The 21,649-nt window shown below is 46.4% G+C and overlaps 1 long non-coding RNA gene across 2 annotated transcripts in view; it reads left to right on the plus strand.

The window, feature by feature from the left end:
- The window catches only part of LOC123619620 (uncharacterized), a 102,602-nt gene extending 95,298 nt beyond the window's left edge, over nucleotides 1–7,304 (plus strand). For both annotated transcript variants that reach the window (XR_012509857.1, XR_012509856.1), the window contains one exon: nucleotides 4,625–7,304. This is a non-coding gene — a long non-coding RNA (uncharacterized LOC123619620). The remainder of the gene's footprint in view (nucleotides 1–4,624) is intronic.
- Nucleotides 7,305–21,649: the final 14,345 nt, after the last annotated feature.

A 21,649-nucleotide genomic window follows, 5' to 3' on the forward strand; every position in this document is an offset into this window, starting at 1 on the left:
CTAACACTATTTCGTAATTTGATTTCTTTTACTTAACAAATATCATGGATATCTTTCAATCTTGTAAGTATTCTTCCCCAATATTAATTTTAATAGCTTTCTAGTGTGTGATTGTAGGAAGGTACCTTAATATATTTACTAAGCACACTGCTATTGGACATTTGTTATGATAACACTTTCCGTAATCAGATCTCTTCTTCAGAAGGAGAATTTTCCAGGTCCAAAGGAATGCACATTTCACATTTTATATTAAAACCAAACAGCCTCATTTTGAGGCTCTTCTGGCCTCATCTTCTGGAGGAAAGGCAGTGTTCACACCTGGCTCACTAGAAGGAGTTTCAGACTCAGCGAGGCTGGGGGGTACAAGCCCTGCTCTCGCTTCCATCATCTTCCCCAGGATGACCAGAGAAACAAAGGCTACTTGAGCTTTGACTGCTGGTCTGGGGGCTCCTCGTCCCTGAAATGGCCCCTCTGTGCCCACGCATTCCTCACTGTGCTCATGACATAAGGACAAACATACCTCATTCTACGCGGTTCTGCCTCTGCTGTCTTCTGTCCTCCTGGTTAAATCACAAATCCCAGGACCCTCTCTAACATGCATCTTCAGCAAAACCTTCCCCTGTTTCACGTGGTTGGTTCCATTTGTCTGTTTCTGCACTCGCGTTTACCCTACTCACCTGCACTTCTGCTGTTTGGTGCAGTAAGTGTGGAATCAGGGCAGTGTCGTGATGTCCAGTTTGTTTTCATTACGCCACTGCCAGCCAGAAAGCCTTGTGCACAGTAAATGATTAGTATGTGCCTATGTAGTATGATTGGTTGATGGTTAAAGGGAGGTATGAACCTGATGTGTTATGGTACTTATTTTTTTAAAGCAGTTTATTCCAATAAACCCTTACCTGGAACTGCCCTTCCTTTACAAAGCAGATTAAAATGGAGTGCTGGTTGATGTGAGGTCAGAAGCCCAGAGCCTTGTCCCACCCAGGCACATCCATAGAACCCTGGGGATCCTTCCTGGACTTGAATCAGAAACCTGGCTTTGAACCCTTGCTCTGCTGCTATGTGACCTTGCACAAGGATCATATGCAGCTTGGCTATGTTAATCCCTACCTCCCAGGATGGTTGGGAGGATTTACCAGAGACACAAGCACAGTGCCTGGTGTCTAGTGAGCACTCAGAAAATGTCACCTTATTCATTTCACTCTCTCCAATTCTCCCTGACTTGGCTCTCTCTTATTCTCTTTGCTTGCCTAACAAAGCTTCTCAGTCTAGATTTCTAAATGGAATGGGCCCATCCGGTTCACATACTGGTGCTGCCCAACCTCTCCTGCCATTGTGTGCAGGAAATCCACCTCCCACTGTGACCCTGTCCAGCCCTGAACAAGTCTCCAGTTCAGGGGTTCTTCTGTGTCTGATGGAGATGTTGAAGCTCTGGGTGGAAGCACGGGAGTTTCCAGTGCCCCGGTTCATCTCTAGCTCTTACTGTTTTTACTTTTAAGGTTTAAGTGTCCCTTCTGACTTAGAGACGAGGCCATCTTGAGGGGCTTGTGAGCCAGATACTACTTCTGTTGGTGGATAGTAAGTGTCCCTGACAAGGGCTTCTGTCGCTGGCAGTTTGGTGTAGTGGTTAAGGATAGAGGCTTTGGGATCAGAAAGCCTGAGTTCAAATCATGACTGCGTGTCTTAGACCCGTGCCTTTGTGTAAGTCACCTAAGCGTCCCACGCATCAGTTCCTTCAACTGCAAAGTAACGATTATAATAGTAATAATGCAGACCTTGCGAGGTTGTTGGGGGAATAATATGGAAAAAAATATGTAAAATGTTTAACAAATAACTACCATTCTTTCAAAATGTAATCATATTTCAAACAAATTAATACAGACTCCTATTCAAACTAAATGACAACCTTCACATACCTAATCAATGCACCCAGATGACCCAGAGGAGGTGGGACCATGTGGAGGTGCGCTTGGAACAAGGCCTTGCATATATCCAGTGTTAACTGTTATTATTCTCCAAATGCTTATTAAGAACTTAATAGTGATACATTATAATGCAATACAATGAATAATTACACTATACAATAAATAATTGTAGTGGATTCAAATATATATAATACAATATAAATAATTGTATTATACAATAAACAATTGTAGAATTGAATTAATCAAAAGATGCTCAAACACACTCGTAATAAAAAATGGGGATTAAAACAATGCAACGTTACTTTTTATATTCTTTCATTTTAGCCAGGATTAAAAACAATGTTAGTTCTAATGTTGGTGAGGACCCTGGGAAACAGGCACTGTTTTGCACTGTTGCTGGGAGTAGCTAAAACTGACATTAAATATACCCTTTTGAACTAACATACTACTTTTCAGAATTTATCTTAGGAAAATTATCATTTTTCTAAGCTGTAATTTCAAGGCTTTTCATTGTAGCATTTCTTGTGATTATTAAAAAAATGTGAAACAACTTAAAGGTCCATCAGTACAGGAATGATTAAATAAATTTTGATATTCTAATACTATGCTGCCATTAACAATTATAATATAAATTTGTATTTCTTTATGTAGTGCATAATTTATTAAGTGACAAGAGTAGTTACAGAACAACATGTTATGGCATGATTCCTTACCTATTTTAAAATATGTCTCATATATATGTGTATGCACATGTATATGCATGTGTGTGTTGTGTGCAAACTGAAAATTCTGGAAGTGTACACATGAAAAATTGAACAATAGGGGAGTTTTAGAAGATGCACTTTAGTCTTGACACAAATCTTTGGAATTTGAAGTTTTTACAATAAATATGTAATAATGGTATAAACAGAAGAAAAAATAAAATTATTTTCTCTCATTCATTAACGAAAAAGGAACCTATTGTTTACCAAGGGAGTGATTAAGACAAGCACTCAATTTCCAGGCTAGAGAAAACTATGGGAGATGGACAGTGGTGTGCAGTGGAAACTAAAATGATGAGAGAATTATTCCAACTATGTGGGGGAGGGGCTTCGTAGAGGAAGGGATGTTTGAACTTAGCCTTGAAGGATGAGAATCACTTGGACGTAGGAAAAAGCTTTGGGATTGATAAAGTCAACCATGCATAAGCTACTTATTGTCTGAACTAAAGTAATGGGCTCCCCCCACCCCAGAATTGCCCCTCAGAAAAGAAGTTGCCTGATATTCAAGTCTTTCAAGTTCCCTCATGTTATGGGATTCTCCTTCAGTTGTTTTACTTTGAAAAATCACATTAGCCTGAACTGACCTAAATCAACCTTAGTTTCCAACGCTTAGAGAGGTTCCCAGCACTGATTTAGGAATTATTCCTTTGGGTATGACTTCACAATGGCAAGAGTTAGAATTTGTCATAAACGCACCTTTTAGAAACCACTTTACAAAGCACTATGGTTACACTGTGAAGGTCATGAATATATAATAAGTACGAATAAATGAAAAAAAAACTAACAGTTATAATGGTATGTGAAAATAGTGCCGTGGTTTAGGATAAAATTTTCATGTTAGCATCATATACAGATTCAGAAGTGCTGCATTTCAAATAATTTAGATCAAAATGAAGATGAAGTTCTCCTGAAAACTGACTCAAAAAAAGCTCTAGGTGATGAAGACTGATGTTAGAATAAACTTACTTCATGAAATGTAGGAATGGAAAAGGCATTATTTCTAAGTCAATGTGATTGTTTTTTATATATGTGATTTGGAGCAGGCGTGGCTCCTTCTGAGGGCTGTGAGGGAGAATCCACCCGCGCCTCCCCCAGCTTCTGGTGGTTTGCTGGCAATCTTTGCTGTTCCTTGTCCTATAGAAGCATCATCCTGATCTCTGGCTTCGTCTTCACCTAGCATTCTCCCTGTGTGCCTGTCTGTCTCCAAATTTCCCCCTTTTGTAAGGACACCAGTCAGATGGGAGTAGATGACCTCATTTAAACTAGATTACCTCTGTAAAAAGCCTACCTTTAATTAAGGTTACAGTCTTTGTACTGGGAGTTAAGATGTCAGCATATGAATCTGGACAGGGGACACAGTTCAGCCCATAGCAGCAGGTCTACTGTTGTCCTACAGATGAGAACGTGGAGACTTGAAGTTGCACAATTGGAAAGCTGTAGAACCAGGAATTGAACCTCGCATGGTCTGGAGCCAGCCCCTTTCACCTGCTCTGCTGTGCAAGGCTGCCTTCCTGGTCTGTGTGCTGACGGATGCTGCCTTATAGAAATCCTCTCAGCAGCCACAGGGTCTGCAAGGTTTTATCTGAAGTGTTGACGCTACAGTTAAACTCCTTCATCCTGATGGCTTTATGTCCAGTTGTGAACCATGGTACAGACAGATAAGCTTTGATGTTTGTGAACTAGTTTTCACCCTTGTGGAATCTGGTAGCTAAAACCTGAGGTTGTGGTCCTTTCCTTTGTTCATTTACTATTTATTAAGCACCTGCTGTAGGTAGGTAATGCTGGGAAAATATAAAAAGACAGGCCCCTGGCCTTCATCCATTCCTGGTGCTAGTCTGAGATGTGTATAATCAGATTGAAATTTTAAATAGGAAGCCCACATGGGAGAATAAATTTGGCTTAGAAACCGTGGAAGAACTTTTGATTTTTAATTTGTTTCAGAAAAAGAAACCCACCCCAGCCTCAGTGCTCTGGAGCTTCCTCTGGCTTGACAGTGCTTCTTTGAAGAACAGACGATTCAGGGAGGAAATCGTGATGCCGTTCGGGATTCTGAAAGAGCCAGCAGGCTGTCACTAGTTTTAAGATGGAGGGATGACAGCCATTCAGTGAACTGGGTCCAGCTCTGTGCTGGCAGCTTGATCTACACGGTCTCATTTCATCGAATTCTTGCAACAACTGCTGTCCTCGGTGCTGTGTTCTCCATCTTATAGACGAAGAAACTGAGTTCTAACGAGGTAGGAGGCACGGTGAGTGCAATCATTCATTCCACAGATGTCTCCTGGGCACCCCCTCTTTTCAGACACTGAGTGTGCAGTGGTTGTGGCACAGGCCAGGTCCCTGCCCTCCTGGGGTGCACAGACACAGACCACTGGCAGAACGGAGAGTGGAATCTGGCTCTGCCCATTACAAAGCCTATGCGCTTAACCGAGGTGCAGGGAGAAATGCTGTTCAAGTTAAAAAGAAGGTAGATAGGATAAATCCCAGTGAAGCTCCATAGGTTGGATTAAAAAATCATTGGACCGTCCAAAATGGCATTATCTTGCTCGCAATTTCTGCCAACACCATGGAACTACAATCTAACCCCGCCATAATGCCTTCGGTGGGGTCCAAAACTCCACCCCGTAAAATGTGGGGTCACTTTATTGCTTATTGAAAAGTAAACGGAAAAGCTGGGGTGAGTTTGCTGTCAATTGTTGATTACCTTTTCTCCAAATTAGCATTGTCTTGGGATTTGGGACCACAGGGTTTCACTGTAGTTTTTCTAAAATCATGAGCAGTACTCAGAGAAACATGGTCTAGTTGAACATTCCACTTCTATCAATGTGTTACTGTTGTAAGTGTACCCCTCAAATCTTGTTTCTTTTTATTTTTCTTATGGCTCTGACCCAGAGTCTCTCAACATCAGCTATTGACATTTTAGGCATGATAATTCTTTATTGTGGACAGGCTGTTGTCTTGTGCATTGCAGGACATTTAGCACATCCTTGACCTATACCCTCTAGATGTCAGTAACACATTCCCCCAGTTGTGACAAGCAAAAATGTGTCCAGACATTGCCAAGTGTCCCCTGTGGGCAAAACAGCCCCCCAGGGCTGGGGTGGGGAACTGCTTCTCTAGCCCCACGGTGCTTTGCATTATCGGAAGGCCAGTCAAGCAGCAAACGTCTATTGGGTTTTACTGTGCTGTGTACAAGGCATTGTACCAGAAGACACTAGGCCCATGACATGACTGGAGTTGTGCTGGGGAGACAGGGCATGGGCTTGAAGGCAGAGAAGGAAACAGGAGATCAGAGAAGTCACAGGTGGTGAGCAGTGCCTGCTGAGGGAGGCTTCAAGCAGAAGGTGAGTGTGGCTAGACCTTGAAGGATGTGGGCACAGGGCGTGGGAGAGTGTGAGCAGGAATGCTCCAGGCCTGTTTGGGTCCCAGGAGCGCTACGTGTGGAACAGAAGTAGGAGAGCAAGCAGGGCAGGGAGGCCGGGGTCAGAGAGTCTTGGATGGCTGCACACAGCCAGAGGGGACAGTTAACAGAGGCTTCTTGTCAGGATGCGGGATCTGTAGGTAGGCAGGAAATCCTATGGGATGCACCATTGTCCTGAGTCCAAGGCCTTTCCCTCGGTGCCTGGAGTTTGAGGTCTCTACCCCTGTTCTCTGCCAACAAGAGAGATGCGGCCCCTCTGTGTTCTCTGCATCTCTGGATGGTTTCTTCTTCCTGCCCCTCATCCCCATCGGTTTGTTTCTCTCCGATGTTTTCTGTTCACATTCTAGAGCGAGACTTTGAGTCTAACTGACTTAACTAGTTCCTGTTATCCTCACTGGGCAGAGGTCCCGCACTGGCCACATCACAGGTCATGGTCAGCCTATAGCTGGGCTGCTTTTGAGTCAGGTGCCCAGAGGTGGTCCACTTAGTGGCTCTGTCTTGTTTGTGGATCAGCCTCAGGCTGCTTCCCACAGAGAGGGGTATGAAGGTGGTACCAGGGTTGACATGTCTGGAGTAACAACCTAAGGAGTCGAAATTCTAACTCTGCCGACAGTGAACAAGGCCTCTAGGGTGATGAAGAAGTGAAAGTTGAGCCCTGAGGGCTCCATGCTGAATGGGGATGGTGCTCTGGTTACACCCTGGCTAGGTTCAAACCACAGCCTGTTCACTTACTAGCAGGTAACTTCAGGCAGATTTAGTCACCCTTAGTCTCAGGTTCGAGGATGTTAATGGATACTACACCTCCAGAGGGTGGGGACTTAGCCTTTTTTGCTGCTGGATCCCCAGTAACTAGCACAGTGCCTGGTACACAGTAGGTGCTCAGTACCTGTTTATTGAATAAAAACAGCTACATTTATTGAGCATTAACAACATCTCAAGTGCTGTTCTGGGCCTTTTCCATGTCCCAACTCATTAATCTTCACGAGGGTGGCAAGAGGTAGATACATTATTACCCTCTTTTTGCAAATTAGGAAACTGAGAACCAGAAAGGGTAAGTCACATGGTGGAGACACTTACAAATGACCCAGAAGACCTGGCTGTAGAGGTCTTAGCTCCTGTACACTGTTCCTTCTGAATACATGATTAATTTATATGCATACTCTGTGAAAAGAGCAAGCCCTTAATGGATGGCAGCCACTTAAAAACAAGCAACAAAAGCTTCCCATTAAAAGTTAGTTCCCAAACACAATGAGAAGGAAAGCGTAGTTCCTCAATACTAGGTACTACACAAATGCTTGTTAGCTGGACAATGTCCCAGTCCCTCTCTGGAAGGTTGATATATTTAAGAATAAAGTCAGTGTTGACATAGGGTTTATTATGTTCTAAGAACTTTCTATGTTATTACCTCAGTTAGTCCCCCCACAGATCCAGTGAGGTAGGTATTTATTATGGCCTCCATTTACAGGAGGAAAAACATGAGGCACAGAGAGGTTAAGTCACTGCCCAGCATCACACAGCTAGTAAGTGGTGGAGCTGGAATTTTTACTCAGGTGATCTGGCTCTTAATCACTAGGCTGCACTGCACCAGAAGAGCCCCCTGTTGGGCTGATCATGATGACACAGTGTCACAGTTACATGCAACAAATATTAAGACTTTTCAGAGAATCTTTGTTTCCCCAAACAAAGCCAATAGTATTTTAAATCCTAGGTGTGATTCAGAGTTATGTCCTGAAAATACCTTTATAAGTTGTGTGCAATCTCTGCTTCATTTTCCTTGCATGCTTGAAGAACATAGTTTTTCTTTACATTACTTTGTGGCTTTTAGTGTTTGGACACTCACCTATATTATCATAAATATACTATGAGCTCCTTGAGAGCCATTTTTCTCTTCCAGACTGCTTCATATCATGATCCTGACCACAGTGCCTTTCAAACTCATATGAACCTATTTAAACACAACTCATAACTTCTTTGATTAATTTGCAGCTAATGGAAATACACTGAGCATCTGTTGTGCTCAAGGCAAGGTGGGGGATTACAGAGGTGGATGAGGTGGGTTCTTGCCTCCGAAAGCTTGCAGTCTAGCAGGGCCAGTCTGCATTGCAAGCAGCCAAATATAATAACAGGCAGAATGAAGGAGTGCTGAGTTAAGACAGAAACGTCACAGTAACAGCCCGAGGCCGCACAACCTACCATGAGGCATTTGTCTTGTCCTTGAAGAATACCTGGTAGAGGAAGGTGCCCCACCTGTTCTCCTGGAAGCTGAGTTATCAGAGGCAGAGTGTAGACCAAAGTCAATTCAACCGGTACCAAACCCACAAGCTAGGAAGCAACTGGGGGCAGGGGTTGTGTGAGCAGTCCGGTGACGATGTTTGAAGGAGCAAGTTGGGGAAGGGGAGAGGTGCGATTCGGGAATGCGGGCGATCCGACCCAGGGAAGGTGGAAAGGCTCCAAAGCTGGCGCTCACTGACGGGGGCTGGGCAACCCACTGAAGACTCGTCTCTGGCAGGGGCTCATGCTGAGGAGCGTGACGGTCTTTCTGGGTATCTCCGGCCAGTTTTCCTCCCTCACCTGAGCCTGGCTCATAGGTCTGTATCTGCGCACAAAGTCTGCTCTTCCCTTTTACTGTCATTCTCTCCTCAAAACTGTTGGTCCCTACATAGGAGAGGTGCCCTATCAGTGCTGGAGGTGCAAAGATAAGTCCACACCAGGCTCTGGACTCAAAGAGCACATGGTTCCACGGAGGAGGTGAAAAAGGAATGAAGGAGTTACAGACTGTAAAGGTGGGAGTAATTCATTCAGCCTGGAGTGGGCAGTAGCGGTCCTCGTCCCAGGGAGTATAATGTGCACTGGATTTTGAAGCATGAGGAGCACAGCAGACTAGAGAGTGGGGGACAGACTTTAGGGGCAATGCCGCCAACAGGTGCGCACGTGTCCGTGGGGTAGAAAGCAACAGTGTGGCAGGGGTATGAATTGTCAAAGAGGAGGAGGAGGATGGAAAAGTATATCTGGGCTGGCCTGTGGTGCTGAGGAGTTGGCAGTGGGGAGACACGATCGCACTGTGCTCGAGGGCTGCAGGGATGGGAGAGGAGAGAGGGAAGAGAGACGGGAGCCGCGACGACAGCCCAGACACAAGGTGCTGAAGGCTGCTGTTCTAGTGCTGGGTGAGGACAAGAGGCTGTAAAACCACCATCAGAGACACGGGGTTCACACTTGGTGACTGCAGCTGCACAGGGAGAAGGCACACCTGGGCGCAGGGGTCTCTGTGTCCCTGGCCTGCCCCATTCCTCTTTAGGATGCTGACGTCTAGAGGGGCCACTGATAAGGCTGAGGACAGCCCTGCCCTGTGTCCCCTGCAGAGCTGAACTGTTGCCCACAAATCACAGCCTCGCCACGGGCAGCCCTGTGAGGCCGCTCGAGGAAAGGGATTTCATTTTCGTCTCACAGATCAGACTTGCAGCTTCAAGAACGCTAGACTTTAGCCTGTGGTTGGCTAAGGAGTCAGAGACAGCGTTCCTAGGAAACTGAGGAAGCCGTTCAGGACCGGCCCCATCCGGCCCCTCACGTGGCTACAAGGGGTGGCTTTCAAGAGGAAGCTTTTGGGTGAAAAAAATGAAGTAGGGGTGGAGTGAGGAGATGTCAAAAACCAGGAACAAAAAACTCAGGCACAACTCCAAGCCCGGCTGAGGAGCTGCCAGGAGGCCAGGTGCTGCGGCTGGAAGCCGCTTTCCACTTGGCAGGGCCCACCGTGGCGCTGCTTCCTGCGCCTGCCCCGCGGGGCCCGGGCTCCCGAGCACCGCGCCCACTGAGGGGCTTGCTGAGGTTAGGGGAGGGAGGGGGCGTCGGAAGGCCCTGAGGGCTCAAAGAAGAGTGGCAACAGGCCTCATCTCTCCATTTCTCCTGCCTTCACTTCCTTGTGTCTCTGGCTATCCTGAGGGGAAGTAAAGGCCTCCTGCCCAATTCTGCGCATCCTCCGGGCAGGGACACGTACCTGGTGCAGAGCAAGGTCTCAGTAGGCGGCTGCTCAGGCCCCAAACGCGAGTCTGGTTAGCACTGAGTACAGTGGGAAGATCAGGGACACGCCTTGTTGTGAGGCTGAGGAAAAGCCTTATTGGTTGGGTCCCTCTGGCCCCGGCCTCGTCCGAATCTCTGCTCTGAGTCTTGGGAGCCCCTTCAAGGGCGCCCCCTAAATCCTGTTCTGAGTTTGGAGCCATTGCCTCCTGGAATCAGAGGACAGGGCTGGCCCTGCCTCCAGGGTGCTGGTCCTTATGCGTTTTTAAGCTGCTGTTGGTTCCAGTTTGTTTCCATGATGAATCAAGAGGGAGAAGTGTGGACTCCACCCAACCACGTGTCCCTCGCAGTACGAGGATGTCTTCAAGTGATCTTCCATCCTCAACTACAGGTCACACTCCCTGTACACAGACTTCGCATAACCTCTTCTCTGGGGCTGCTCCTTGCAGGCACAGAGACTGAGTCTCACTTTTGTCTGGTGATGTTTAACCCATGTCTGTGCAGTTGGATTGGCATAGACTGACGCTGGACCAGTCCATTATTCAGCTGACATTGTTGAGTACCTCCTGGATGCTGCAGGGATGGGAAGTATCCGGTGTAATCAGAGATTGCCTCTGGTTTACAAGGCACTATGACCTGGCCTCTAGGGCCAGATGAATTGGGTGAATCATTACTTTATGACCTTAGGATCGTTGCTGCAAGACCTCGGGTGAACTGTTAGCCTCTCTTAGCCTCGTATCCTCATTTATAAAATGTGCATGCCCCTACCTCACAGGACTGTTACGAGGGTTTAATGAGACAGTCCACGTAGAGCGCCAGTTTGCACAACACCTGATGCCTAATAAGGTGGCAGCTGTTACTGCGAGAGGTGAGCACTGGGTTTACAGGAGCACCAGGGACAAGCCCCCAGTTGAGCTTTGCCTGGAGGAGGGGCCATCAGACGTGAATCTTAAAAGACAAAAAGGAACAAGTCAGGCAGGAGGGAGGTCCCTGAAAGCTTCAGTTTGGGGGAGGCCTTGGTTAAAAAGTCACCTTGGAAGCTTTGTCCAGCATCAGTGCCGACCACTTCTGCCACGGGCATGAGTGCATATTCTCCACAGGGTCTGGGGAGTTAAGCTTTGCCTTTTGGGGGCTGCAGTGTTTGTAAAATAATGCAAAGACTAAACTGCCACAAAAGCAATAAGCTTTGTGGTGGTGTTCTGGCTTGTAATTTGCATTAGACATAATTACATTTCCTAAACATAAAAGGAAATATTTGTGATCTGCAGAGAGGAGGCCCTAGCACACAAAGGCAGGTCTCTCTTGGTTCCCTGACCCATTAACTGACAATTATGGTACCTGTGTTAAACATTTTCTAAGTGAAATAACTTGCCATAGCTGTATGCTGTTAATGCTTGAAATAATGGCATTTCCTCCCTCAGTTGCATAAATGTCAGCATTTACGATTTTAAATAATAGCACATAAAAGCCCAGCTCTGAAGTGTTTGCTGGCTCTCTTTGCCACCCCAATTTAAAATTTCAAGTTCTTTTAGTTCCTTTATTTTTCCTCTTAGTAACTGTCGACCATCTGTAGCAGTGAGGAGTAGGAATGCCTGCAAATAGCAGAAAACCCAAATAGCGGGGACTTAAACAGGATTGTAATTTTTTTCATATAAAGAAGTCCAGGGATAAACAGACATGGCTGGGGTGACAGGAACCACGGCGCCTGCAACCTTTCTGCTCCACTGTTTTATCACGTGGCCTCCAACCCAAAGTCACCCGTGATTTAGGAACGCTGTTGGAGCTTCAACCATCATGGCAACAAGAAGGCAGGAAGGGGGAAGGACAGATGGACAGAACTTCCAGTGGAGTGCGCTTCCTTGAAGAGTTTTCCCGGCAGCCCCACACAACATTTCTGCATACGTCTCCTCCGGCAGCACTTAGGCTCAGGGCCACATCGTCCACAAGGGAGGCTGGAAAACCTAGTCATTAGGCTGAGTGATTGTCCCACTGGGGTTCTGTTACCAAGGGGGGGAAGCATGTGTGCTGAGTGGCAACCAGAGTATTAGCCAAGCGAGATACAACAGTTTCCTAAAATCTGGGGATCTTATTTCAATAAAGAGTGGGAAGAGCTCACAGCTGCATGGTCAGGTTTTTAAAAAGTAATTTAAAATAACTCCTCTTTTTTTCCCCTTTTACAAAAGCGACATTATTTTATTGTTAGAAAATAAAAAATTGCAGATTAGCAGAAAGGTTACAATGAAAAAGGGCCAGGACTCCACTACATAGTGACAACTGTTGAGAACATCTTGGTAACTATCTTTCCAGAAGTTTCCCTGTATATTCACATACATGCATCTATTTTTAAATAAAATGTGATTATACTGTAGAAACTCTTTTATTCTATGCCTTTGTGATTTAATAAGATAGGATCAACATTATTTTCCTCTGTTAATAAATACTAATCTACTTTAGACTGCTGGTATTCCGTTGACTGGACACCATAAGTTCGTTAATGAATCAATCTACCGTTGAGCATGTTTCCAGCTTTCCCTAAATAATTCTGCAGTGAATGTCCAGATTTAGTACAGCTAAATCTCTGAGCACGTACACATTTATTTGGCATAAATTTCTAAATAAGTTGAAGGTCCTAAGACTGCATGTATTTTAAAGACTAAAAAGTGAGTTTGGGCAGAGGGTGGAGCTCAGTGGTGGAGTGCTTGCCTAGCATGCACGAGGTCCTGGGTTCAAGCCCCAGCACTGCCATTAAAATAAAGAAATAAATAAATAAACCTAATGATCTCCCCACACTCCAAAAAGGTGTTTTTTTTTTTTTCTTAAAAAAAAGGTGAGTGTGCCAGACTGCCACCAGAAAGCCCCTCCCTGGTGATGTGGATGATGTTTTTCCGTGTGGTCTCTTCAGATACTCAGGGAGCCATCTTTCCTGTGTGTCTCCGAAGAAGAGCTAAACCTGTGGTAGCTTTGTAACTGCTTCCCCCTCAAACCTCATTCCATCCAATGGTGATGAAAGACACATACGCTTATTCTGTAACAAAATAGTGCAATACAGAGGGGGAGGGTGTGTGTGTGGAGGGGATCAGAGTGTGAATTCCAAGCACCTGACGGGGTAGGATTGGCCTCTGCTGTCAGATGGTTCGGGAAGCAACGTGCCGACAAAAGAAGCCCAACAGAGGGACCGAAGCCAGAGGACTCGCTGGGCGCCTCCGAGCAGCTTTGCCTTCGCTGCTCTCAGCCAGTAGTGAGCAAACTTCCCTGTGAACATATTTGGCTTGAAATGTTTCCATCTTCTGATACCTGTGGAGAAACAGAGTGGACACCAAGTAGTTAATGAAGAAAAGAGTTAGGAGAAGGGGAAGCAGGCCAAGGTCACAGGACATTAAGATGCCATCTCCTCTTTGAGGGGCACTGGCTGCCAACCTAATCCAGCCTGTGAGCCCACCGTGAGGTTTCTGCCCCCTGCTAGCCACCCCAGTGTCCTGGCACATCTTGTCCCAGCCCCCAGCTCTCCTGTTCAGGAGCTCCAGTCCTGTCACCTGGGCTGGAGCCCACCCAGCCCCTCTCTCCATCACTCTGACCCCAGCCTGTTCCACTGACCCGACTGCTGGTCTGCTCACTTTGCCAAGGACTGGGCTTTAGTGTCTTTGGACGTTGGGCCTCTCGCAGCTCCAGGAAGCAAGGCCAGCTGGGGTAAAGTATCTCTGAGGAAAAAGACTTGTTCTTTGGGTCCTCTCAGCCATTATCTTGTACTCTGTCTGGTTTCTTGTACCTGTCCTCCTTGCCAGGCTTCTTTGGTGAAGAAAAGCCACTGAGAGAAGAGAGAAGAGCTAAGGGAGAGAGGAGGGCAGGCAGGCAGACAGGAAGTGAGAGGTCTTCCTACAACAGCAAGCACAGAGAGTGACTACTTCTCCCAGCAGAGGGGCACAGAGAAACAAAGCCCTGAGACCCTGTCTCCCGGGAGCTGTGAGTGTGGTGGGCGTGGAGCGTGTGGCTGAGGATCACTGGGGGATTTAGTTGGACTAGCATATTCTGACCCCTGTTAAGTGCCAGGCACAGGAAGGAAGGGAAGGAAGGGAGGGAGGAGGGATAGACGGAGGGGGAGGGAAGGGAAGGAAAGGAAAGAAAGGGCATCTAAAACACTCCCGTTGTTGTCAGGAAGCTCCCAGGGTTTCAGGGGAGATGGAAGCCGACCTGAATCTTCGCAGTAAGCTGTGCTGGGCTCTAGAAGAGGTGAGGGCAGGTGCTTTGCGAGCAGAGGGCAGAAAGAGACTAACTCTGCCTAGAGGGTTGGAACAGCTTCACAAAGAGGTTTCAGATGAGCTGGCTCTTCTGTGCTTGGTTGAAAGAGGAGAGACAGCAAGGCAGATGGATGATGTGGACAAAGGTCCAGAGACAGCAACGTTCGTGGTGAGTCTGGGGAAAAGCAAGAGTCTCGCAGCCTGAAGCCTGGGACACGCAGAAAGTAATGGCAGGAGCAAGACTGGGGTCAGATAATGAAGGGCCTTGATTACTCATTGTGCAGAAAACTAGCCTGTGAGGGGAGTAGGGAAAGGTTTGGTGGAGAAAAGAAGGATTTGAAGAAATGGAAAGGCAGCATCGGGGGATGGGGGAGTGGTGCGTGCGGGGCTGGAGGCCTGGTTGGGGGTTGACTGGAGGATCTGTGGGCAATGCTGAGAGACGAGGCTGGAAACAGATGTTTGTGGGGAGCAAGGAGGCACTGGAGGGTTTTCAGCAAAATGGGTATATTAAAGTAAATGTTTTAGGAAAGTTCATTTTTCAGCCATGTAGAGGTGGTTTGGACAGGGCAAGAGACTGAAGGCTTCCAGGTCAGTTATGAGGCTCCTGCAAATTCTATGTTAGAAAAGGTGCTTTATCCTTCCTGCTTGTCTGGGTCCTAAAGCTACTGCTATCACCTGAACTCAAGAAAGATCACCAGGAAGCATATTCTTACCCTGTATTATTTTAGCCCCCAACAGAAATGGCTTTGCCAGTTCCAGCTTAAAGCTTTCTGCTCACCTTTTATGCAGTGATAACATGAGAAGCTCTTTCTGAAGAACATTTCCGTAATTTTTTGCTAAGCTATACATAAACACATAGATGGTCTTATTCAGTGAGTATAAACACTTCCTGTAAGGAACCACACAAATTAATTTCTCTTAAATTCAGCATGAAGAAGGAAACATGTCTATCCAGACAAACTTACATGTTAACTGGAAGGACATCGATAATGAGAACTGTAGATCCCAGTGCACTTAGCACTTCTTCCTTGGCTACCAGGAAGCTCAGAACTAAGTTTGCTTTGCAAATGGGATAACCTCCTATTCTGTTACTCTCTGGTCTCTTTCTTGTGGGCTCATCTTTTTTTAAAAACAAAATTATACTCTTTTTATATGTGTTTGAATCATATAAATGCTTCAGATACTTCTAGGAAATAGGCTGGCTGGGTAGTATGATTAAATCTTAAATGGAATAATTTCCTCCTGCCTGGAAAGGTAGCTCTTACTGTGCTTTTCCTCGCAGCCAAAAAGCCTCTCCCCACCCCTCCTGTTGGCCCTGGCTCCTGTCTGGTGGTGGCGCCCAGCCGGCCTCTGCATCAGTTCATCCTGGCCAAACTCCTTAGTAAGATACACTCACTCTGAGCCTGTCCGCCTCTGTTCGCTGGCCCTTTTGGCTTGAGATGTTTTCTATCTTTTCTATATTTCAAAGCTTTGTGGTAAATAATCAATTCAAACCAGCACCGAGTCTCTCTTTCTGTAATTCTAAAAACCCATTAAATTATATTGTTGGGAGAAAACAATAGCTCTGCTAATCACGCCCTGTGCACGCGCATCTTAATTTCCCTGGAGGCCTGAATATGAATTTTTACTAACATGTTAATTTTGTGTGTTAATCAGTAGCTGTAGGCCGAATGAATGGATTGACTATGTAAAACTGTTTGATATTGAAACAACTCCTTTTGACCCCCTCAAATTGGCTTCATTCCCCTAAAGACGGTTAAAGTTAATTAAGCACTCAATAGGTTTATGGTGTTTAAATTAAAATATATTACTCCTCATTGTGTAGTCATCAAGTGAGAAAGACATCCTCCTCCTGGCTGCCTGGCTGGCTAATGGGCTTATCAAAATTCATGATGTAATAAGAAGGCCGACAAGTGCATAAGAGGCTCTGGCTGTCACTCACAGAAAAACACTGACCACCCTTGCCCACTAGAGGGCACAAGAAAGCCACGAATGCCCATGGCCTGGCGGTTTGCACTGGGAACCCTAATAGGAAAGGCCCCTTGTAGGCCTGATTCTCTCATTTGTCAGGAAAGCAATTTATTATTCTTTTTTCCTATAAATGCCGAGGTCTCTCAGTTTCTCGAATCCCCCTCTTTTTCTTTCCCTCCCTGTTCATGTTTTACACCCTCTTCTGCCTTCTTGGATTTATTCGTGACTCTGTGTTTACAGCAGCAGCTTGTGGGAGAAAGCAGCCTACCTGGCTCTCAGGAAAAAAACTGTTGCCCTCCTTAGTCTGGGTAACTTTTCCATGAAATTTTCATTGTTGGGGGAGAAAAAGCCCGAGGCTTGTGCTTCCCGAGAAAAATCACTGACACGGTGCAGAGAAAATATATAAAATAACACTTAAGTCTTCTCTCCAGAAAGACACATGAAAGCTATAATTGTGCCTGCTGACTTTCCCTCTGGGCTTCTCGGGGGCTGGGGGTAGGGAATGCGGCTTTGCAGCCTGCCACGACAGTTAGCATTTAGATCTGGGAAAATTGCTTAATGAAATCGGCAGAGTGCAAAAAGGGGGAGGAAATGGGGGAATCCTGCAGGAATACTTTGAATTAAAACTGGGCCTGGGAGAAGCTGATCGGAGGAGCTTTGCTTGCAAACCTGCCACCCCCTCCTCTGTCCAGCAAACTCCGTTGTTATCACAGGGACATTAGCAGCCATGGACAGTGACTGCTGGTCACTTTTGGGCCACCAATAATTGTGGTGGTGGTAAGGGTCATGGGGGGGTTGCAAAGGGTTAATAAATCTGTAGCTCATTTTTCTTGGACTGGTTTTAAGAAGCTTAAACTTTTATCTAGCTATTAATAGTTTGTGTGTGTGCACAGGTGAGTCACAAAACGGACAGAAGATACCGCCTTTAAAGGATAAATAGCCATGAGTTTAAGACATGGAGAGAGAAGGGCGATATGGTGGTGAACAGAATAGGAGACCTCATGAGGAGGCTTGTACACTGCCAGGTTGTTGCAGTTAAGTTTGTACTTCAGTAGGCGGGAGCCGGCCGCATGCTGGACTGACAGCTGTCAGTGTGAATAAGCATTTGCAGGGCAATGTTTGGCCGTCTTGCATTCAGGTTATCTGTAGCCTGGAATTTTATTTTCAGAAACTCTTGATTGGCCATTTAGTAACTATTACCTGAGGGCAGTGGTTTTCAAATTATGAAGCAGGGAACAGAACTGGAGGTTGTGGGCAAGGGGGTGGGGGCTCTGCCCCTGCTCCACCAGAACACTCTGCCTCTCCTCTGTTTTATATTTTGGGACTCCAGTTAGAATGTCATTTGGCAACGAGGCTGACACTGCTAAAAGAGGAAAAAAAAGAGGGGGGAGGTTTTTGAAATTTCTAGTGTATTGCCTCCTCATTTACAAAGTTTTCCATTATTTCATTTGTGCTTCATAACAGATTTTTTTTTTCTCTGTGATCTGTTTTCAGAAAGGAAGCAAAGTTCAGAGAGGTCAAGAAATGCATTTATTGTCACACAGTGGATGGCAGAGCTAGGACTGGAGCCTGGGTCTTCAGATTCCAAACTCAGGACTCCTGCCTTACAGCAGGGTCTGGTAAAGGCTTAAAATCAGAGTTGAAGAGGGTTGCGGGTGCCTCAAAGAGAAATCTGGAAGGAGAAGGAGGTGGTGATGACCAAGGTAGGGAGAGACCTGAGATATAATCAGCAGACAGCAGGAGGCAGCAGTGCCCCAGGAAGGGAAGGAGGAACTGGGGCCCTCCCAGGGCCTGACTGCTGGCCGGAGCCCTCCTCCCGGGCCCACCTCTCCACTCTGGGAGGGACAGAGAACATCTTTCTTCATCATCAGTCCAGTCCTTCAGCAGATGGGGAAGCTAAGTCTCAGAGGGCCGGAGCCGGTCGGGAATCAGCTCAGCAAATCTTAGGGCCCAGCCAGCAGAGGCTCCCGTGTCTTTCTCGGGGAAATGACTGACTCTGGGGGTGAAATGGGACCAGTTGTTTCCCATCAGCTCCATGTGTTCAGGGACAGCCTCTCCTGCGGCCTCCTTTCCGGAATGGACTCCTACCGACCTCTTTGGGAAACCTGTCCACAGGACCATTTCATTCACCCGATTAAGATGCCGCCCTTCTGCCCAGTGTGTCCAGCTCTTTCTGAAAGTTAACCAGTAACTGGTCTTTTTGTTGTCCCATTTCTGTGTGAGGAACCCTTCCAACAATTCTCACCGAGGGAGCCATTGTGATTTTTGTTTCCTTTCTTTTTTGGGCCTGAAGAAAACCTTTCATGTCCCTTTGTGTCCAGGGAACTTCACAGACACCCCCAACCCCCCACCCCCCGCGCCCCACCAATGAGCTGAGCTGAGCTGCCTCTGCATTTTCAGCACTGCTCTCAGCCATTCCCTTAACATCCCTCTCTGACAGTAAAACAGGCCGGGGCAGTCAGGGCTCCTCCAACAAGAAGTCCTTCTCAGAGACTGTTGGGAAGGAGCAGCAGGCAGAGAGCAGAGAAAGTTATGTCTAAAGTTTGTTATTCATTTGTGTAGTTTTCTTCCTTTGTGTGGAGTTTTTTTCCCGGAAGAGGGGCCTGGTAAACAGCAGAAAGCCCACAGAACCAATTGGCTGGAAAAGAAATGACAATAAAAGTCACACAGAATAAAGTCTTCTGTCAGCACCCATTTAAGTAAAACAGGTTTACAAGTTGCAGCAGAGAATTAACTGTTTGATTTGCCATAAGCCAAGAGGATTTTCAACACTTACAATGAGGAAAAAAAAATTTATTTTACTTTTAGTTCGTGTCTTAAATCGCCTCCCCCCACCCTCTCCCCAAACTGAGACCTAATTGCAACATTTTCGCCATCTGGGTCAAAGGTGTTCATTGGAAGGTCCGAATGGGAGGCCCTGGGGCTCTCTGGAAGGGCCTGTGGTTTGCAGCCTGGGAGTATGCTCTGTTGTGGAACCTCTCCATGTCATCTCTCCTAATTTGTGCACTTAATTGACAGCTTGTTAACAGTTCATTAGGAACACTGAAAACCATGTGGCAAAAACAGATCTGTCTATCTAGCGAGAGGATGTGGTCCCTTCTTCTGGACTACCGTTGATTGAATTTCACCAGAAACAAAATAGCATGGCAAAAACAACCCACAGCCTCCTTTCAAAGCAAGGACTCTCCGTCCCTCCCCGCTAAACTCCTCAGTTCCTGGGACAACGTGTTGTCTCCTGCCTGGGGCTTTGTTCTAGCAGACTGGGACCCATGGGCCTGTGGTGGGGACATGCACAAAGGTTCTTGGGGCAGAAGAGGGAGGGCTCATTCATCTGTGAAGACAACCTGCCCACTCTGAAAGGTTCCAGGGTTGCAGGGCACCTCTGATCTTCCTGCCTCCTGCTTACCCTTCCTCTGGGGCTCTGCACTCTTTAAATATTGTCTCTGTCGAAGCTTCTGGTAGGGCCAGTTACAATCGAGAAGTCTTTCCTTTAATCCTTCTAGGGAAAATTAATTGTCTTTTCATCTTTGTGCCCATATCATTTTACACTTCTTTCTGTTATATATTATCACATTGTGCTATCACTATTCAAGTGTCCCCTCTTTTTGGGTGGGGTTAGGGAGAAGGTAATTAGGTTTATTTACTCTTTTTTTTAGAAGAAGTACTGAGGATTGAAGACATGGAATAGTCTTTAGGCTGAGCCTGTATGTTAAAATGGGTTGGCTTCTACAAAATAAATTCAATCTAATTTCACTGCATCAAATATTTACTGAATGCCTACTGTGTTCCAGGACTTGGGCACACGGTGCTGAACAGAACAGACACAGTTCCTGACCATATGGGTGTCACTGGTTATTAATTACAGTAATTGCTATAGATTATAAATGTAGGAAGAACATTCTATCTTTCAAATGAATGTTACATTTTAAAGCCCTCTGGAGCAGAAATATATTAAGGGATGCTCTAGTGTCAAGAATTACTCTTTTTCAAAGTGCACCCTTTGCTTCCTTATCCCTGGAGATCCCCCCACCCCCAACCTCCACCCTCACCCCCTACATGCATGGTGGCCTTTTGTCACCAGAAGGAGTTGGCACAGCAAGCTGTGAGTTTAAGAAAAAAATTTGAAGAGCGCTTCAGAGAAATTTGACATCACAAGCTTCCTTAACTTTTTTTACTACATGTTGAAAGATGTGCCAGGCTCATGCTTGACCAGGCTTTATTTGTGTAATCTTAGGGTACTAACTGGTAACACTTGAGCTTTGTTCATAACATCTTTCTGGACTTTTTAACTCTTAGGAGGCATCTGTGTCTTAATATCCCTGGATTGTATTCAGGATTTCAGTAAGGCAGTCTGGGAAAATCCCATCCAGGATGGGGCCTTGTTTTCTTAAAAGCATTGTGCTGGGGAGATTTTCCTCCACCCAAAGGAGTCCGGTGGTTCTGACAGTTCTCTGGAGGGACTGAAATTAATAGTGTGTGACATGGCTGAAGCTACCAGAGAATTCAGCCATTCCCCAGTGGAACCCCCACACATCAGGCAAGATAAAGTAACAGCCTTGGACACATCATGCTGATTGTGGTAGACGTCTGTTGGGGCCTCTCGAGTATCTCTCCCCAGCTTCTCACACCGAGGCACTTTGAGCTTTGCTTTGGGGACTGCACCATTCTCCATTCTCTGCCATACAGGTTGGGTGGAATGAACCCCGCTCCGGCTCCTGGGGTGGGCCCTGATTGGCCCAAGCCAGTTAGGGAAGGCAGCAGTGACTGGTTCAGAAACGGACACGTGACCTGGTTCTGGCAATGGCAGGGGATGAATCCTAGGGAGCTGGGGACGGGGCTCTTTCTCATCCGCTGGTTGTGAGGTGAGCTGCTGCTGAAGCCACTCGGAGACCTCAGGGTGGTTTCCTGGAGCTGCTGGAGAGCACTCGGCGAAGCTTGACGCGTACGTCCGTGTGCAGGAATACAGAGTGGAGAGAGCACGCAGGCCAGTCCCTGGTGAGATGGGTGAAGCCTCACCTGAAGCTTACCCTCTTTGGGCCTTCTAGTTGTCGACCTGAGTTAATGTGAGTCGGTTATTCTGTCACTTGCAGCTGAAGAGTTGTTCCTCCTAACTGATAAACTGTACTAATATCCAAAGTGTCTGGTACATCGCAGTCAACTGGTCAGGGACCCACAGTGGAATTCCGACCAAGACAACAGTTGTAAAAGCCTTTGGGTAGGAGAGCTCAGCTACCTCCCTCCAGCAGCAGGCTCTTTTCATACCTTGTAGAAAGTAGCTTTAGCAGGAATCCCAAGGTGGGCGATAGTGTCGGGGGTCAGGCAGTCTGGGTG

The sequence above is a fragment of the Camelus bactrianus genome, chromosome 10 (genome assembly GCF_048773025.1).
Source record: "Camelus bactrianus isolate YW-2024 breed Bactrian camel chromosome 10, ASM4877302v1, whole genome shotgun sequence".
NCBI classification, from domain to species: Eukaryota; Metazoa; Chordata; class Mammalia; order Artiodactyla; family Camelidae; genus Camelus; species Camelus bactrianus.